Below are 18,809 nucleotides of genomic sequence, written 5' to 3' on the forward strand. Positions count from 1 at the left end.
TATGGGGTCCTTCTGTATATAGGGAAGGAAGAGATACACAACAGTGACAGACACATGCCACACACACTGGGTCCTAACAACATAGAGAGTGGGCACAGAGATCAGAGAGTCACAGATATGTACCAGTGACAGTATACAGAGGGGCAGTATACAGGGAACATCAATTTTCCTCCATAGATACAAACTGGGATATAGCAATGGCGTGGATGAGAGAACCTAATATTTTTCATGTGTAAACAGTGGTGCCTCGCTTAGCGATGTTAATTTGTGCAGAAAAAAATTGCTGCTAAGCGATAACATCGCTAAGCGAAAATAAAAAGCCCATAGAAACACATTAAAAAGTGATTAATGCATTTCTATGGGCTTAAAACTCACCTTTAAGCGAAGATCCTCCATAGCGCCTCCATTTTCAGTGCCTTTAAAGTGAGGAATCCATGCCTGAAAACAGCAGGCGGCCATTTTGTTTACCCAGTGGCCATTTTGAAACCACCGATCAGCTGGCTGAAAATGGGGGCTTTGCGATGATCGCTTCCCTGTGATCATCGCAAAGTGAAATTTCCCCATAGGGACCATCGCAAAGCGATTGCTTTTGCAATCGCAAAAACAGCATCGCTAAGCGATTTTGTCACTATACGGAGCGATCGCTATGCGAGGCACCACTGTATGCTAAAGAATTCTCAAAGTTATGTTTTTTTACTTATTAAAGATATATGCCTTGTAAGGCTTTAAGCCCCTGCACTTTTAGAACATAATCAAAACATAATTTTTAGTATTTTTAATGTACCTGCATGCTCCTGCATCATCATAATCATCAGTATCATCTGAGAAGTGCATTTTGGATTGAATTCTGACACATTTGCCCACAACAGAAGTTTAATCTTCATATATTTTTAAGCATTTGTATCTACAGTTTTTCATAGCTGTGTTACTAAGAAGTTACATTTGTTCAGGTACTCTTGAACTGTTATGCATAGGTGATGAAACTTGTAGAAATAGGCAAGCTGATGTTCCCTGGAATCATTCCAACAATGAAGCAATCTTGATACCCAGATAAGTCTTGCTATGGTTGGGAAAGATTACAGTATCTAGTTTACACTGGAATTAACCATTTAAGGGCTAAATATCAGCTGTGAGGGACCGCCACAGATTCAAAACTACCTATTTATTTATTTATTCATTCATTCATTCATTCATTCATTCATTCATTCATTCATCCATTCATCCATTCATCCATTCATTCATTCTATTTATATCCCACCTATCTGGTCAATTACGACCACTATAACAAAGTGTGTTATTAAGTTTTATAGTGCTCTGAGATTATTATATAACACCCCCCCCCAAAAAAAAGCATCAGTAGGAATCTGGCCAATGTCTCTGATGTTTGAAAAGTGAGTTTGCAATCAAGTCATGTCTAAACTCTAACTACAGCAAAAAATGAATAAACTGGGGCTACGCTACCATGAACATACAATAAAAATATAGAACTGACCAGAAAAGACAATATTGCTGAGAAAATTGAGGGGGAGGGAACAGTAGGAAGTGAGGAGGACATAATAGGCAGATTGTCTCAATAAAGAAAGTCACAGCTGTTGGTTTGTAAGACCGGAGCAGAACTTACTGGAAAAGACAATACTGCTAGGAAGTGTGGCAGTGGGAAAAGAAAATAAGCTAGCATCAGATGCTGTTGGTTTGTAAGATCCGAGCAGAGCTATTGATATGATGTTGTGCAGGTCATTAACTTGTATAGTCACTGCGCTTCAGAATGACTTGATAGCACATAATCTTCTTGGAGTTTTCCCCCCTAATTATCAGACAATTATATAGTGGCAAGATGATTGAAACTACAGTATTACAGGGCATAGGCACAAAAGTTCTTCATTCTTTATAAAATATCTTTAAAATATTTTTACAACCAGACACAGAATCCTTTTCTAAACTCAAATGCCTGTTTGACCAGAAAGTTCTCCTAAAGGTCACCTACCGGTAATTGAGTCCTGACTGACTGACAGGGTCAAAAGCTCAGATTGCCCCAGACCTGAAGCTGATTTCCTCTTTGAAGACTTGTGTCAGGAGCCTGGTCACAGATATCCTTAGAGAATGTTTACTGAAAGCACTCACAGGTATGTTTTTGCAATGTAGAAATACTTTGAATATGCCTCACAAAATTGTGTGCTAATTCCCTGGAAGTACGTGGCAACGTGCCTCTTTCTGGAAGACTGTCATTCTATTCCTTTCCAGTAAGCAAACCTGGGTGTTTGTTGTTGTTGTTTTTGTTTGTTTTTTGGCTCTTCAAAGGAAAACTGTTTTTTGACTGTTTCTATGACCTTTCATTGCCCTCCAAACGTCTCCCTTCTGGCTCCCAAAGCTGCAACAATTTATCTACTTTGGAATGTTATTGCTGGTAAGCCTGTTCTGTGCATGTTGTTTTACTCTTTGAAAGGCCTTTTCTGAGGATCAGTATTTCAGCCCCCTCCTTCCTGGCTTCCTTTCAAATTAAAAAAAAAAGCAGGTGGAGCCAACCACTCTCTTTCAAGATAAGCAAGGTTCATCTTTTCAGTTTATTTCTTTTCAGTTTATCTGTTTTAAATATGAGGATGTTTTGGGTTGATTATTTTTCTGCACACGGGGACAGTTTTATTATTTGTTTGTTTGTTTGTTTGTTTGTTTGTTTAACTTATATGCCGCCCACACTATCCGAAGGCCTCTGGGCGGCTTACAGCATTTAAAATACAATAAAATACAATAAAATACCAGTTTTACTGGTAGAAGAAATCATAACTCAAAACCCCCTTTCCCAAACTTCCCCAGATTTGACAGAGAGCAAGAGCAAACTGTCTGTGACTTATGTGATTTGGGGGTGAACCAAAGTCCAGTTTCAAAGTCATAATTGTTTGTTCTATTTTTAAAATTGCCTTGTATAATGATTTGATCTGCTGTGCAGTCATGAACACCATGAGTAGGTAAGTATGCAACTCTGATTATATTTCCTCATGGTGCTTGAACAAGGTGTCCCCTGATGTTCACCATAAGTTAGATCATCACACAGTTGTTTTGATTAAAAGCTGGGGCTGAAGATAATGGGAATTACAAATAGTGTGAAGCAATCTAAAGATTAATTTTCTTCTGGTAGAATAAAGGCTGAATTGCACAAGAAGATGGACCCTTTCTAAATGAACTCATTGGGAAACAAAAGTAAATGCCCTCAGATAAATGAGTAAAAGACAAGTTGTGAAATATTGGTCAAAGGTAAATGACAGATGAAGGAGATGAGAATAGAGTAGTAAAACTGTTTGCTTTGAAAAGCAAGGTGACTGATTCCCAGCTTTCAGTTACTTCCCTTTCTTTTCTAATACAAAATTGTAACTTTCTGAAATGCAAATTTCTTCTGTTTTAAATAATATTGTTCTCAGATAATTGAATTAATATAAAGGGGGTATAAGCATTATCTGCTTTTCTACTCTTAATCAATAAGTGAATTCTCTGTTTGCATCTTTGAAACTTTGTTAGGCATAATGTTCTTGGACTATATAAATAATTTTGAAATGCAAGTGATAAAGCTCAAAGAAATTTTTTATTTATTTGCACTTAAATTGCAGTCATTTCTCAGGATGGAACTATATAATGGCTGAAATCCTGTGGCAGAGCTGCTTATCATAAATGCTGATTATATGATCAGCAAGTGTTGTTGATACAGAATTGAACTGGAAAAAAATCCTATTTCACCCCTCCCCGAGGTTTTGAGGCTCCCTTGGGAGCCCTTTTGACCTGGGGAAGCCATTGGAAGTGTCAGGATGGCAAGGGGAGCCAGCCATTAATATCTGGAACTAGATGGCTGAGGGAGTAGTAGAAATAGTTTTCAGATATTAAAGGTTCACCCCTGACTCAAGGCTCCACAAGACTTCCCCAGATCAAAAGGGATCCTTCCCCTGCTTCATGTGTCCATGTGAATGATTTTTTTAAAGATTACCAAGCAGTTATATATTCCTCATCATTCTTTATTATGGTCACAGACCAGCAAGATTATTAAAAAAAACATTCAGAACATACAGAAAAAACTCCTACACAATAAAACCTTCTTTCAGGGTGATTGCAACACTTCCCCTCTAGTTCTCATAGCAATCAACAAAAATTTAGATACCCTGTCAGTAATATAAGTAGACGTACCCTCTAAACAGGACAGTAACAAGTCTGTGGGGCTACCGTGCAGAAAGACACCTATTAGTGGAGAGATTCTTTCTACAATCATCATACATTCTGCTGTGAAAAAATAACATGTTCAACTGATTCGATATCCCCATTTCCACAAGGACAAGTTCGATCATTAAACGGAATTTCCCTAAATCACCCATCTAATATAGCTGATGGCAATACACTAAAAGCAAGCTAACATGAATGCTCTCCTATATTTTGGAATGGACAATGCATATAAGTAAGGAGCAATGAAGAGTCCATAGTTATTAATTTTATTGTAGATCGTGAAGAGTAGCGTTTATTAGCTGCAGTTCTTAAGTGCTGTAGGTCCAAGTCTATGAATCTCTGGACAACAAGGGATTTAACCTTCTGGTAGTTGTGACTATCCACATCTTCTACTGAGACACCTAACTAAAATAGCTTCTTCATCTCTCTCGACCATTGGGTGATATAGCTATCCTTAAGCATTAGAGCGAGATAACTACCAGGGACTGCTAGAAAGTGTAGATGTAGCTATCATTTAAAGGCCGCAGTCCATGCCTTACATTCTACTGATCGAATGCCCAGTTTCAGATAGATAGCAGCAAAACCCACACAAGATAGAAGGCCTAAGAGTTTTCTTAAGAAAGCAGATTGAAATTTTTTGACTTGGGCATTGAATTCCAGTATCCAAATAGAAATGCCTGAATAAGTTGGGCCAGAGTCTTGGCCTTATAAATCTGAATAGAGGAAGGGATATATTGACCCCCTTGCATGTAGAAAATCCTTGGGATCTGCTCCTGGCTAGAACTAGCTGAATTAGTTTACCTGTCTATGCTGTTCTACCCAGGATCTTGTGTTCTACAGTTGTATGCCTAAGTAGTTTATGCTGGCCACTTAATGGCATTACCATGTAAGGTCCATTTATATTGTTTATGAGCTTTAGAGAACACCAGCACTTTTGACTTTCTATAATGAATATAGAATATACCAGTGGTAGAATATACCAGATGGGCGGGATATAAATCGAACAAATAAAATAAAATAAATAAAATATGAATGATCAAATTGTTTTCATAGCAGTAATTCCCAAAGGCAGAAAGTAGCCTATTTAGCCCAATTCTTGATAGTGATAGAAGTACTGCATCATCGGCGTACAAGAGTAAACGTATCTTGGTATTTGATAGTTTGGGAGCATGAAAGTCAGTACTGCTGAGATGAGAAGACTGGTCTTTGAGAAATATGTTGAAGTGAAGGGAGGCCAAAACACATCCCTGTCTTACACCTCTTGTTACCTGAATTGGATTTGAGAGTTCTCCTTGCAGTCCATACCTAACTTGACTAGAGATCTCATTGTATGGACTTCTAATAAGGAACAATAGGCGCTTATCTATAGATGTTTTGCTTAGCTTGAGCCATAACAATTCTTGTGGTACTAAGTCAAAGGCAGCTTTAAGATTGATAAAAGCAGTAAAGAGCTTGCCCCCCCCAAAAGAGGTATACTTCTCTGCGAGGTGAGTCAGCACAAAACAGTGATCCAGTGTTGAACAGCCAGCTTTGAAACCAGTTTGTTCTTTGTGGGGGAATGCTTCTTCCCAAAGTTGCTAAGCTGTTGGCTGATTCTTCAGTGCAGAGAACACTCTCTTGGATGATGTCATAGCTGCTTCTAGGAGGAGAAGCTACTACCCATTCTTCCTCTTTCAGTGATAGAGAGCTAACTTCAAAGCCTTTCTTTGACCAATCCTAATGGCATTATGTAACCATTGTCCTATCTGAACTCTGTCAGCTATCTGCATACTGTCAACTATCTGTGAGTCTGTAAGGTTAATAAAAGAGGGCCCTCCTGGGGGCGTGGCAGTCTAGTTGCCCATCAGGAGCAATGCTGGCAGACATCCATGTTTGTGTGGCTGACTTCTTTAACTTCTCTCTCTAAGACTATTTGCTGTCCTAATTATCTGGTGATCACCTAGCCTATCAGCCTTCTCATTTCATGACCCTATAGTTCTTCACCGATTGTATTGTTATTCTCAACCCATCTGGAAATTTTGCATTTTAGGTACATAGCATATAGTTTCCGAACAACAGAAAGGAGGCTGATGGGTCGATAATTTGCTGATTAGTTCTATCACCACTTTTAAAGATGGGGATAATGACTGCTCTGCTCCAGATAGCAGGGGTCGTGCCAGAGCTATTGATGAAAGTAAATGGGGCAGCTAATATGGGAGCCCACGAATCTGGGTTGAATTTATATAGTTACTGTATATAGTGACAACATGGATGGCACAGAGAGAGACACAGTTGTTCCCAAACGTTTTTGCCACGGCTCCCCAGTACAGTAGGACTGCCATATTCATGGGATCTATACCCACAGATTCACTTATGTGCTACCTGAAAATAATAAAACAATAAAAACAAAACCTAGACATATACCTTCCCAAGGTGTATTACCAGGACTGGCCACTAGATGGCACCAGAGACCATGCTATATACAGGTGGCTTAACTTCTCTTAGGGAAGTAGCTTCTGGAAAAATGGAGAAGCCTCATTTTTGGCTGGGCGGGGAGGCTCCCATCTGAATAGGAGGGCAAGAAACCCAGTCCTTTAGCAAGACTGAGCCAGGATTCCCTCTCTGCACAAACAGCAGAGAAACTGCAAGTAGGTGCTGAGGGGGGGGGGAGGATGAGAGGATTCTATGTAGACTCTGGGTGAAATTCCTGGCACCTGCAGTGCCATGTTGCACACTTCAGGAAACACTGCTTAACAGGAAACTATGACAGGATATATGCACCAAAGCTCTGCTAACATAAAGACTATCCCCAGCCACAAAGCAACCCCCCGCCCAGTAATTTGACAACTTAAACGAGTGAGCTTCTGAATATTTGTTCTGTATTATTATTCATATATATTTTCAATATCTGTATTTTTAATGGTTTTCTAATATTCTTTTTGTATCTCTGTTTTTACAGCCAGACACAGAACCCCCTTGCAAACATGATTCTAATAAGCTTGTTTGGCCAGGCAGGAGTAAAAAAATTTAAAAGTTAGCTAAGAGTCAGCTAATTGTGTCCTGATTGACAGGATCAAATGTTCAGATTGTCCCAGAAATAGCCCTGAACAACCTTTGTGAGGAGACTATTTGGTTTTATAAATCCTGAGATAATGTTTACTGAAGACACGTAGCAAACTATCTCCTAGAGGACTGTCCCTCCATTACTTTTTTAAAAGCAAAGCTGTTTTTTAAACTCTTCAAAGAAAACCTAACTTTTCAGTCTGTTTCTGTGATTTCTCTAAATATCTGCCTCCCTGCATTGAAAGGTTCTCTGGCTAGCCTGTACCACAGATGCTCAGTCTTATAACAAAGTAGCAATTTTTCTCTTTTGAAAATCAATACAGGAGTCCCCCATATCTGCGGATTCAGTTTCTGTGGTTCCACTTATTTGTGGTTTGCCACAGCCTGAAAATACTACATGGAACATTTGAGAAAGAAATTATTCATAAGTTTTATATTGCGTGCCATCCTGAGTAACATGGTGAAGCCTTCCCACCCCATCATGTTCAGCACATGACTAATCTGTCTTTGTCCTCTGTACCCATGCTGATCTGTGTTACGTGCATCCAGTTAGCCACTAGTGTACTCACTAACCATATTCATTGCTCCATTCTCATAGTATTGTTGTGAAAATAAACTTTAATTTTCTTAAATAGTGTCCCTAAAGCACAAAAGTAGTGATGCTGGCAGTTCTTCAAAGCCTAAGAGAAGCTGTGAAGTACAGTGGTGCCCCGTATAGCGAGGTTAATCCATTCCGGATTAACCTTCGCCATACGAAAACATCGCTGTGCGGGTAAGGAAAGCCTATTGGAACGCATTAAACTTAGTTTAATGCGTTCCAATAAGCGTCCAAACTTACCCCTCCAGCGATGTTTTCGCGTCCGGCGGCCATTTTGGAGCCGCCGATCAGCTGATCGGCGGCTCCAAAATGGCCGCCGGATGCCCCAATCGTCGCAAAGCGAGTGCGGCGATTGGGGCTGATCCGTATAGCGATCCCCAAAAAGGGATCGCTATACGGATTCTTCGTTAAATGGTGCGCTCGTTAAGCGAGGCACCACTGTACATTCCATCAGTGAAAAAGTGCTAATTCTAGACGTGACACAACAGGGAAAAATTTGTGATGTTGTCAATGATTTTAAAGGTATCCTGGCTATTGACAGAGAAGTGAAGATAATCATTAGGAAGACAAGTTGGTGGAGAGGGATTTGTCCATACAATTGAAGAAAAAGTGGAAGAACATACTGAAGAACATAGAGAAGTGTTGAATGTCATCAACAGAGGAAGAAGAAGATGAGAAAGAAGAAACTGAAACAAAACCAGCAGTGTGGACACTGGAAAAATATTGGTGAAGTATTTCAGATCAAAACAAAAAAATCATGGGCCAAAAGCAACAAAATGAAATTCAACAGGAATAAGTGCAAAGTACTGCACCTCGGGAAAAGAAACCAATTGAACAGTTACAAGATGGGGGATACCTGGCTCAGCAATACTATGAGCGAGAAGGATCTTGGAATTGTCATACATCACAAGCTAAACAGGAACCAACAGTCTGATGCGGCTACAAAAAAGGCAAATGCTATTTTAGGCTGCACTAATAGGAGTATAGCTTCCAAATCTCACAAGGTGCTAGTCCCCCTCTATTGAGCACTGGTTAGGCCTCACCTTGAATATTGTGTCCACTTCTGCACACCACACTTCAAGAAGGATGCTAACAAATTGGAACAATTTAATGGAACGGATTAACCTCGCTATGTGGGGCACCACTGTAGTATTTTCCTCCATAGGTGCCTTGTTTAGGGTTATTTGTTTCTTCTTTACTTACCTATGATAAAGTTTAATTGATAAATTATGCACAATAGGACATTACCAACATTAAATAATAATGAAATATAATGTACATTATTATACTTGTGCCCCCCCAACACATTTTATCTTAACTATCAAGGATCAATGGAGCAATGGAAAATATCTTGTGCAGTACACACACAGTTTAAATACATTTTAAAATTACATGTTAATATTTATTTCTTTAAAAACAACTTCGCCTATTGTAGGTATTCATCAGCTTCTTTGTTATTTGTTGCTGCTGCAATGATATGATGATGTAGTGTGATACAATTGCTAGGATTATGAGATGAAGTGAGGTGATGGTGTAGGTATTGTAATGTTGGGCTATTAGCCTGCCAACAAAAAGTCACCAGGAGGAGGATCATCTGCTTTGGGTGATCCCACCACCTCAGTGGTGACACTGGAGAACATTTGGAATAATAAACCACTACATGGGTAACACCTGAGAAATATTGATGGAAAGCATGATCATAATTCAACATGGGCATGGCCAAAAATGGGGACCCCTAAGAAAGAAAAAGAAGGCTTGATTTCTGCTGCACAAGAGCAAGCACTCCAAACCAATGTGGTGAAAGATAAGATTCAAGGGATTCGTGCTAACAGCAAATGTCGACTCTGCCAATAAAAAGATGAAACTGTGTCACACCTCATCTCCAAATGTCCGAAGACTGCATAAACATTACAAAATTAGACAAGATAGAGTGGCAAAATTAGAGCACAGGTCATTATGCAAAAAAATATAACTTGCCACCTCCAAAAACCCATGGGAACATCAGGTAGAGAAGGTGTCAGAAAATGGGAAGTCAAGATATTTTGGGATTTCCGAATCCAAACTGGTAGACACCTTGAACATAGCACCAGACATAGTAGTACAGTAATGGAATGAAGAATTCTCTGGATCATTGACATTGCAATTCCAGGAGATGCCAGAGTTAAAAATAAAGAATTGGAAAAAAAATATCAAGAAGTTTCACACAGTATTATAATCAGTTGCAGATCTCGGAAATAACACCATCAGAGCTACAAAAACCGACAGTATTAAGAACAGCATACATACTGTGCTGATATTTAACAGATAGAACTTGTATCTGTGACTTGATTGTGCCTGGTATTATTATTATTATTTATTATTATTATTTATTATTATTATTATTATTATTATTATTATTATTATTATTATTATTATTATTATTATTATTATTATTATTATTATTATTATTATTATTATTATTATTATTATTTACTACTACTACTACTACTACTACTACTACTACTACTACTTGCTGGAGAAACTGAAATTAAAAGCACATAAAATCATTAATATGACACATCTATACAAATTATCACATGAAAATGAAAGCTAGAAAAATACAAAACTATACTTAATTAAAGAGAAGTTGAGTGGAAAAAAGCAAACAGTATATTCATATAATTTTATTTAATGAGAATGCTGGTGCTGCACTTCACTGACAAGCCTTGTTATATCAGACTGAATAGCTGAAACTTGTATTCTGAGTTCTGACTCTACACTTTTCAAACGGTTATTATGAAAGGCATCAGTACTTTCACTGCCCTCTTCGATAGTTCTTGAAAATCTGAGCCCAGAAATTTGGAAGGGACTGTTTCTTGAACTGTAGTTTCAGAGCACCATCCATGGTTACGTCTATTAGCTTGTCTTCCTCTGCTGCTGTGAGCCCCTCTAGTTTATACACATTACCGTATTTTTTGCTCCATAAGACGCACTCCCCCCCAAATGTGGGGGGGAGTCTGTGCGTCTTATGGAACGAAGGCGGCGATTTTGCCCCCGCTGGCCCCATGGGAGGGAGCGTCGCAAGGGTCCGAGTGAGCCTTCCCGGACCTTTGCGCCGCTCCCCCCACGGGGCCAGCGCGGGCGAGATTGCCAGCTTCCAGGTGGGGGAGCGTCACAAGGGTCCGGGAAGGCTCACTCGGACCCTTGCACCGCTCCCCCCACCCCCACGGGGCCAGCGCGAGCAAAATTGCCAGCTTCTAGGACCTTTTCTGAGTCTTTCAAGCCTCAGAAACGGTCCTAGAAGCTGGCGATTTTGCCCGCACTGGCCCCGTGGGGGTGGGGGGGAGAGGCGCAGGGGTCTGAGTGAGCCTTCCAGGACCCTTGCGCCGCTCCCCCCACCGCCACGGGGCCAGCATGGGCGAAATTACCAGCTTCTGGTACTCTTTTGAGGCTTGGGAAGCCTCAGAATAGTCCCAGAAGGTAGTGATTTCGCCCCCTCTGACCCCCGGGGGCAGGGTGAGTCTCTAAATGATCCTGGAACACACCCTAGGACCCTTTGGAGGCTCACCCAGCCCCCCCCCAGAGGCCAGAGGGGGTGAAATCGCCACCTTCTGGGACTCTTCTGAAGCTTCCCAAGCCTCAAAAGAGTCTCAGAAGGTGGTGATTTCACCCCCTCTGGCCTCCGGGGGAGGGCTGGGTGAGCTTCCAAAGTGTCCTAGGGTGTGTTCCATAAGATGACCTCTCCATAAGGCTCACCAATTTTTAGGAGAAGAAAACAGATTTTTTTCCCTGTTCTAAAAATTTGGTGCGTCTTATGGAGAGGTGCGTCTTATGGAGCGAAAAATATAGTAACTGAAAAGGAATCTCTAATCTAGTTTTTGCTTGCATCAGGAACAGGAAAATATTCACAGCAACTATGCTGCCAGTCTTCCAAATTTCATGCAATAAGTGATGTGTCCAAAAATATCAAAAGCCGCAGGTTTATCAACTTTCTGTTCATAGTTTTATAAGGCATTGAGTATGATTCTTAAGTTATGACTGAGTTGTCTTCCAAGTAAAAAGCCGTTTTGATCTTTATGGATGAAATTAATTGAAATGTCTCTAAACCTGCCTGCCATAATTGTTGCAAAGATTTTATAATCAATATTTAAAAGGAAGATGGTCAGTCATTTTATATTTATTCTGAATCCTTCCCTTCTTTGGGTATAAGAGTAACTATTGCTTCTTGCCATGTGCTTGGGATCACTCCTTGCTCCATTATTTCGTTTATCACTTCTTTAAAGGAGATAGCCAAAATTCCTTCAAACTGTTTTAAATATTCTGTTGAAAGGTCAGCTGGGCCTGGAGATTTTTCATTTTTTTTCTGCTTTTTAATAGCTTCTGTTATTTCCATCAGAGAAATTAGCTTATTTAGCTTTTCATTCTGTTCCAATGTTATTTTAGGAAGGTCTTGTGATTCTAAACATTCTAATTATTGTCTTGTTGTTTGTTCTTTAGAGTACAGAATCTGGAAAAAGTCTTCAAGTATCATCTTCATTTTATCCACAGAGATACCGTGTTTCCCCAAAAATAAGACAGGGTCTTATATTAATTTTTGCTCCAAAAATGCATTAGGGGTTCATTTCAGGAGGTGGGTTTTTTCATGTACAACAATCTACATTTATTCTAATACAGTCATGTCATCTTCTTCTAGTTGCTGCACAATGGTGTTGTCCATTGTCCTATCTTTGCAAAGATGTTTTAAAAGTCTTGAATTTAGTGATTTGCTTTTTATAAAATTGACAATTTTGACTTCTTCATTTACGGTCTGCTTTAGTTTTTCTGGTATTAACAAGTAGAGCTTCCCTATGTATGCAGCAATGGTACCAAGTCACCAACTGTATGATTTACTTAATCCATTCTACAAGTCCAGTAAGCTTTCTAGACATTGTTCATGCCTCATTTGTGCTAATTCCAATGCATTTCAACCAACCCATGTAATGAGATGTTATAAACTCATTTAAGCTGTAAAATACTTCTTCAGCTATAGTATGGATGAATGAGGAGATGAACAGTATATCTTCAAAAGCATTTATCTCATGCTCCTATCTAACATAGCACAGTAAGGTCACTTTGTTTGTTATGTCTGCTTTCATCCAGTTGCAGTGCAAAGTATTTCCGTCTTGTGAGGCACGGTTTCCCATAGGAATGCATTGAAATTTAATTAATGTGTTCCTATGGACGAAAAAAGTCAGAAACAAAAAAAGTCAGAACAAAGTCACTTACAGTACCAGGTACTGTAGACCGAGCCCCGCTCCTCATGGTGCCTTGGTAGCCCTGGAACAACCGGACTCTGTGTGACCAGAGTGCCAAACAGCTCGGAGGCGACAGCCATTTTGTGGTCATCTCCGTTCCCCACCCCCGCCTCTCAGCTGTTCAGCGCTGGGTCTCAGGCTTCCCGTGGCTTGCCCAGCACGGAAAAGGGCAGGGGAAAAGGGCAGGAAATTAAAAAATGGTGCTTTTTCCCTGCCTTTTTCCATGCTGGGCAATCCCCGGGAAGCCTCTGAAAGTGGTGCTTGCCATGGGGTGGGCACCCCACCTGCGGCCAATGCCACTTTCAAAGGTCCCCCACCAGTCCTCCCAACATCATCTGAACAGCTGGACTCTGTGTGACCAGAGTGCCGAACAGCTGAGAGGAGGCAGCCATTTTGTGGTTGTCTCCGCTCTCCCCTCCGCCTCTCAGCTGTTCGGCGCTGGGTCTCAGAGGCTTCCCAGGGCTTGCCCAGCACGGAAAAACACAGGGCAAAAGCACCATTTTGTAATAGATTTGTAATAGATTACAAATCTGTTTCTTTTAATAAGCAGAAAATGGCAAGTAGGCCAAAAAAGACTGTCCTCAAACTTGGGTCATAATGGAACTTAGAGATGTTTTAAGATCTGCTGCTTTTGAAGCACCTTATATAAACTCATGAATAGGTAAAGGTAAAGGTTCCCCTTGACAATTTTTGTCCAGTCGTGTTCGACTCTAGGGGGCGGTGCTCATCCCCGTTTCCAAGCCATAGAGCCAGCATTTGTCCGAAGACAAACTTCCGTGGTCACATGGCCAGTGCGACTTAGACACGGAACGCTGTTACCTTCCCACCTAAGTGGTCCCTATTTATCTACTTGCATTTGCATGCTTTCGGACCGCTAGGTTGGCAGGAGCTGGGACAAGCGACGGGAGCTCACTCCATCTCGTGGATTCGATCTTACGACTGCTGGTCTTCTGACCCTGCAGCACAGACTTCTGTGGTTTAGCCCACAGCGCCACCACGTCCCTAAACTCATGAATAAGCATGAATAGACATTAAAAATGTGAATCATGAGTAAATTGTCACATTTTGACCTACCCTGTTTCCCTGAAAATAAGACGTAGTTAAGTGAAACCCCGCCCTCCACCATTGTGTAATAACCAGAAGATGACATTACTATAAAATAAAACATCCCCTGAAAATAAGCCCTAATGCGTTTTTGGAGCAAAAATTAATATAAGATCCCGTCTTATTTTGGGGGAAACACGGTATATATTTCTGAAAAAGCATTTTTGTATATGCAGAATAACTTTTTAAAAATGTGTAGGGAAAAATAAAATAAGTTAACCAGCATGTAACAAGCATGAAGCATGTCCTATAAAATGGACAGACATTAGAGGAACTGTTAGCTGGTTTTGGATGTAAAGTGTGTGAATGTACATCCTTTAACAACAATGGAAAACACTCAATCAAGTTATTTCCAGTCTCCTTCTGAGACTGGAAATATTTACTAAATGTTGGCAACCCAATTTGTTCCTTGAGTCTTAACTTCACTTTTTTTTTTAATTTTCAGGGAGACCTTGGCTGAAATCTTGTGGCTTAGCATAGTTATACTAGAGTTGGCCCATTGAATCAGAGGAGATTTGATGAGTCAACTTCTATGTACTGTACTATTGATTCAAATGGGCTTGCTCATGTTGTGACATTGGCATAGTATGAAGGAGATGACTCACCAAATCCCCATTGATTCAGTGGGCCTACTCTAATATGATTTACTGTGCTAAGCAGGAAAAATTCAGCCCTTATATCTTGAGAAAACTGGGAGATATGCTAACAGGTGTAGAAGGAAAAAAATTCACTGGACCTGTGTGGCAGCAGGACTTGTTTGCCTTAACACTACTTAAGAGGATAATGTGCTATAGCCTTGGGTCTCCAAACACTTTTAAAATGTAGAAAATCTTAAAGCAGTATGGATTAGAGTGGCTGTGGTTTAGTGGAACCATTCTTTACTCTTTTTTTGGCCACAGCACTTTTAGGATCTCTTCTCAGGTTCCATAGCCCCCTGTCAAATGAGAATACAATATGAACAGATGAATAGAAAAATAGAACAGTTTTTTTTTTCAATCTGTGATCCCTCTTCAAACATGCCAGTGCTGGTCTAGTGCACACTTACCTGGGAAGAAGCATGATTGAACACAGTGAGACTTGCCTGTGGTATATACATATTTTATGCCCAGTGCCAAGGAATATTGTAAGTTTATCATATATTTAAACAAGTGTGAAAAGTTAGGTTTTAGTATAAGTATGGAATATTATTTTAATATTATTCCAGGACAGAAAACATCTTGCCAGGCATTCTTATTGAGCAACAATAAGAAAATGAGTCTAGATCTGGAGGCATATGGCATACAGAATCAGTAGCACAAATCAAAGGCAAGTAAATGTGTGCAGTTTCTGTATACTGTGAGACTACATTGAGTCCCCTTTAAAATCATCTGGCTATTCTGTGTTGTCTCTTGACAAAATCAAAGCTGTGTCCAGATATAGTGCTTTAATCCAAATTACATTAAAAGACACAGACACTGAGCTGAAGCCATCCTTTTCCTCAAGGTTTTAGAGAGACTTTTAGGCTTAACAAAACAGCTTAATAGTGCCAGCTACTTTAATGCTAAGTGTCAATTAGTTGCACACAGGCAGGTAGGTTTAACAGGATTTTTGCAGTTGCATATGGTGACTGCCCTCCACTTGAAATATTCAGACCACTGTAATAAAATTATTCAAGTGTAAATAGATTGAATTTTAATACTGTACTCTGAAGTTAATGTTTGTGGCCTTTGTTGTATTTATGTTTTCAAAGCAGAGCTTTTGCGCAAAAGCTGTATGAAGCCAATTTTAACTTGGAAATGTCTATGAAATAGATAATGACTTCCCTGTAAAAATTCCCGAACAGATTTTTTAAAAACTCCCAACAAAGAATTTAATCTGTCTGAAGCAAATTTAGTTGATTTGATTTGGTTTCTAAATTTTATTAGTGTTAATCCTGTGCCTAAATCATTCCCATTGATGATCAGTGTGATTCAGATATTCAGCTTTGCAGATAAGACACAAATGTAGTACAGTATTTGACACAATTTTGCTGCTGCTGTTGCATATACGTTCATTTGTTGGGTTGTTAGTGGCATCTAAAAATAACATTAAGCTTTCCTCCTGAATTTCCTGGTACAATTTTTAAGAAAAAAATGTAATTTTAAAGAGAAATTATAAGAATTATAATTATAGAAAATAAGAATTACATAAATTTAGAAGATTGAGTTTTTGCCTTCCTCAACATGCAGTGCTGTTAAATACCCAAAACAAAGGGTGGTAGTGTGAGGTACTGTCAAGTCATTCCTTACTTACAGTAACCTTATCAATTAGTGATATCCACAAGATTCTACCATTAATAACCTTACTCTGAGCTTGCAAATTAAAGGCCATGGCTGCTGTTAATGAATTAACACATCTCATATTTGGCCTTCATCCTTTCTGTTTCCTTCCACTTTTCCCAGTGTCTTGTCCAGCAGATGTGGTCAAAATATGACAGCCTCAGATTAGTGACTACTTTTTCTAGACAGATTTTAGGTTTGATTAGATCTAGTATCCATGTATTTGCTTTTCTGGTGATCCTAGTATGCATAAAGTTCTTCTCCAACACCACATTTTGAATGAATCTTTTTCTCCCTTTCAGTTTTCTTCACTTTTAACATCTTTTCAGAAGTTATGAAGAGTACTGTCAAGATGTGAAATTCTGAACGTATAGTGTTAAAATAATTAAACAAAATGTAGAAAAGAAGCCCTAAAATGTACATTGTATTTTTAAAATGAAGTTTGAAAAACAGTTTATTAAAAGTCACTGCAAAACAATCAGCCAGCTCTCCAACCAAGCCTGGAAGCAAGGTCACTGTACAATAGCATTTCCTTGCGAAAAACTCTTTCATGCTTAACAGTTCAATGTTTTTACAGTATTTTTAAAGGAATGTTTCAGTGTGTTAACATGACCAGTAGGTGGCATTTGCTGATTCAGTAAATTGGTATACCCTTCTTTTACTTACTCAGTAATTTATTCCCAGGGCAACTAGCTTGCCTTGCAAATGCAGTATCCCTGTTAGTCAAAATAATTTATTGTCATGATGGCAGCTTGCCAGATTCTGCTTTACCGGAGTTGTATTTTGCCATTTCAGTAGAAACAAAATAAATTTCCATTATATACAGTGGTGCCTCGCACAGCGAGGTTAATCCGTTCCGGATTAACCCTCGCTGTGTGAAACATCGCACTACGGAAAGTAAAAAGCCATTGGAACGCATTAAACATGGTTTAATGCGTTCCAATTTGGCCGAATACTCACCGTTGTGCGATGTTCCGGTATAGCCGGCAGCCATTTTCGCGCCCTCCCCTCGCTGAACGAGGGCGCGAAAACGCTGCGATCAGCTGTCCGGCGGGTCCAAAATGGCCGCCGGAACAGCCGAAATGGCGGGGTGCAGCGTTTTCGCACCCTTGGTAAGCAAGGGGAGCGCGCGAAAACGCTGCCGGAAGCCCCAAAATGGTTGCGCGCAGCCATTTCGGGGCTTCCACAGCGTTTTCGCGCGCTCCCCTTGCTTACCAAGGGCGCGAAAACGCTGCACCCCGGGCCCTTTCGGCTGTCCCGGCGGCCATTTTGAAGCCGCGGAACAGCTGATCGGCGGGTCGCAAAGCGAAGGTCGGTAAGCGAACCGCTTACCGACCTTCGCTCTGTGAATTTTCCCCTATGTAGGTGCCATTTTGCGATCGCATTTGCGATCGCAAAAACGGCATCGTTGCGCGGATTCGTCGCTCTACGGAGCGACCGTTGTGCGAGGCACCACTGTATATATTTTTAGCGTATAGCAAGCCCCAGTGAGTTATTATACTGCCAAAAGCCAGTTGTTTACAGTTGAAGGGAAATGTAAACATATGAGAGAAGTATAAATATAATCTGTTCCATGATTAACGTCGCTAATCGGATTCATCGCTATGGGGGGGAAACCATAGGAATGCATTAAACTTCTATGCGAAGATTCCCCCATCCGGCCGCCATTTTCACCACCCGGTAAGCGAGGGCAGGGTGCGAAAACGGAGCGGGCGGACATTTTTTCTTCCGGTGGCCATTTTGGAACCTCCGATCAGCTGTTTTTAGAACATCGCAATGCGAAGATCAGTAAGTGAAACGCTTACTGATCATCACAATGCGATGTTTTGCCATTCAAACGTCGCAATGCGATCGCATTAGTGATCGCAAAAAACGGGTCGCAATGCGAATTCGTCATTAAACGGTGCGCTCGTTAAGCGAGGCACCACTGTACTTCTTCAGTTTTGAAACATGATTCTTACAAGATTTAAGTTCTACCTACAACTTAAGTTTTTCTTTTGAATGTACTTTTTCTGGCAGCTTCTCATAGTTGCAAGAATTTTGGATGGCAATCACACCTCCAGCTTCTCACAAGTAGCAAGGATGTTTTTTTGTTTAAGCATTCGTGCCTACGTATTTTCCATAGTTGTAAGACTTTTGGATATTCTCAACAACTTTGAAATATTTTTCTGAATATAGAAATAGAAGCGGTGTAGATAAATCAAGCTTGTAGAATCAGGGGTGAGGGAACTTTTTTACCTTTTACCCCCCCCCTTAATTTATATAAGCCAACATTACCCCCTTGATTTGAAAGGA

The 18,809-nt window shown here is 40.1% G+C and overlaps 1 protein-coding gene across 2 annotated transcripts in view; it reads left to right on the plus strand.

The window, feature by feature from the left end:
• The window catches only part of TTC39B (tetratricopeptide repeat domain 39B), a 117,673-nt gene that overhangs the window by 12,259 nt on the left and 86,605 nt on the right, over positions 1-18,809 (plus strand). Inside the window, exon 1 of one of the 2 annotated variants that reach the window (XM_078384943.1) lies at positions 11,975-12,449. The exons of the other annotated variant lie outside the window; for it this stretch is intronic. The gene's annotated coding sequence lies outside the window, so the exon portion shown is untranslated. Of the gene's footprint in view, positions 1-11,974; positions 12,450-18,809 lie in introns of those variants that run through there. 2 annotated transcript variants of the gene reach the window in all.

Source organism: Pogona vitticeps, chromosome 2 (assembly GCF_051106095.1).
Source record: "Pogona vitticeps strain Pit_001003342236 chromosome 2, PviZW2.1, whole genome shotgun sequence".
NCBI lineage: Eukaryota > Metazoa > Chordata > Lepidosauria > Squamata > Agamidae > Pogona > Pogona vitticeps.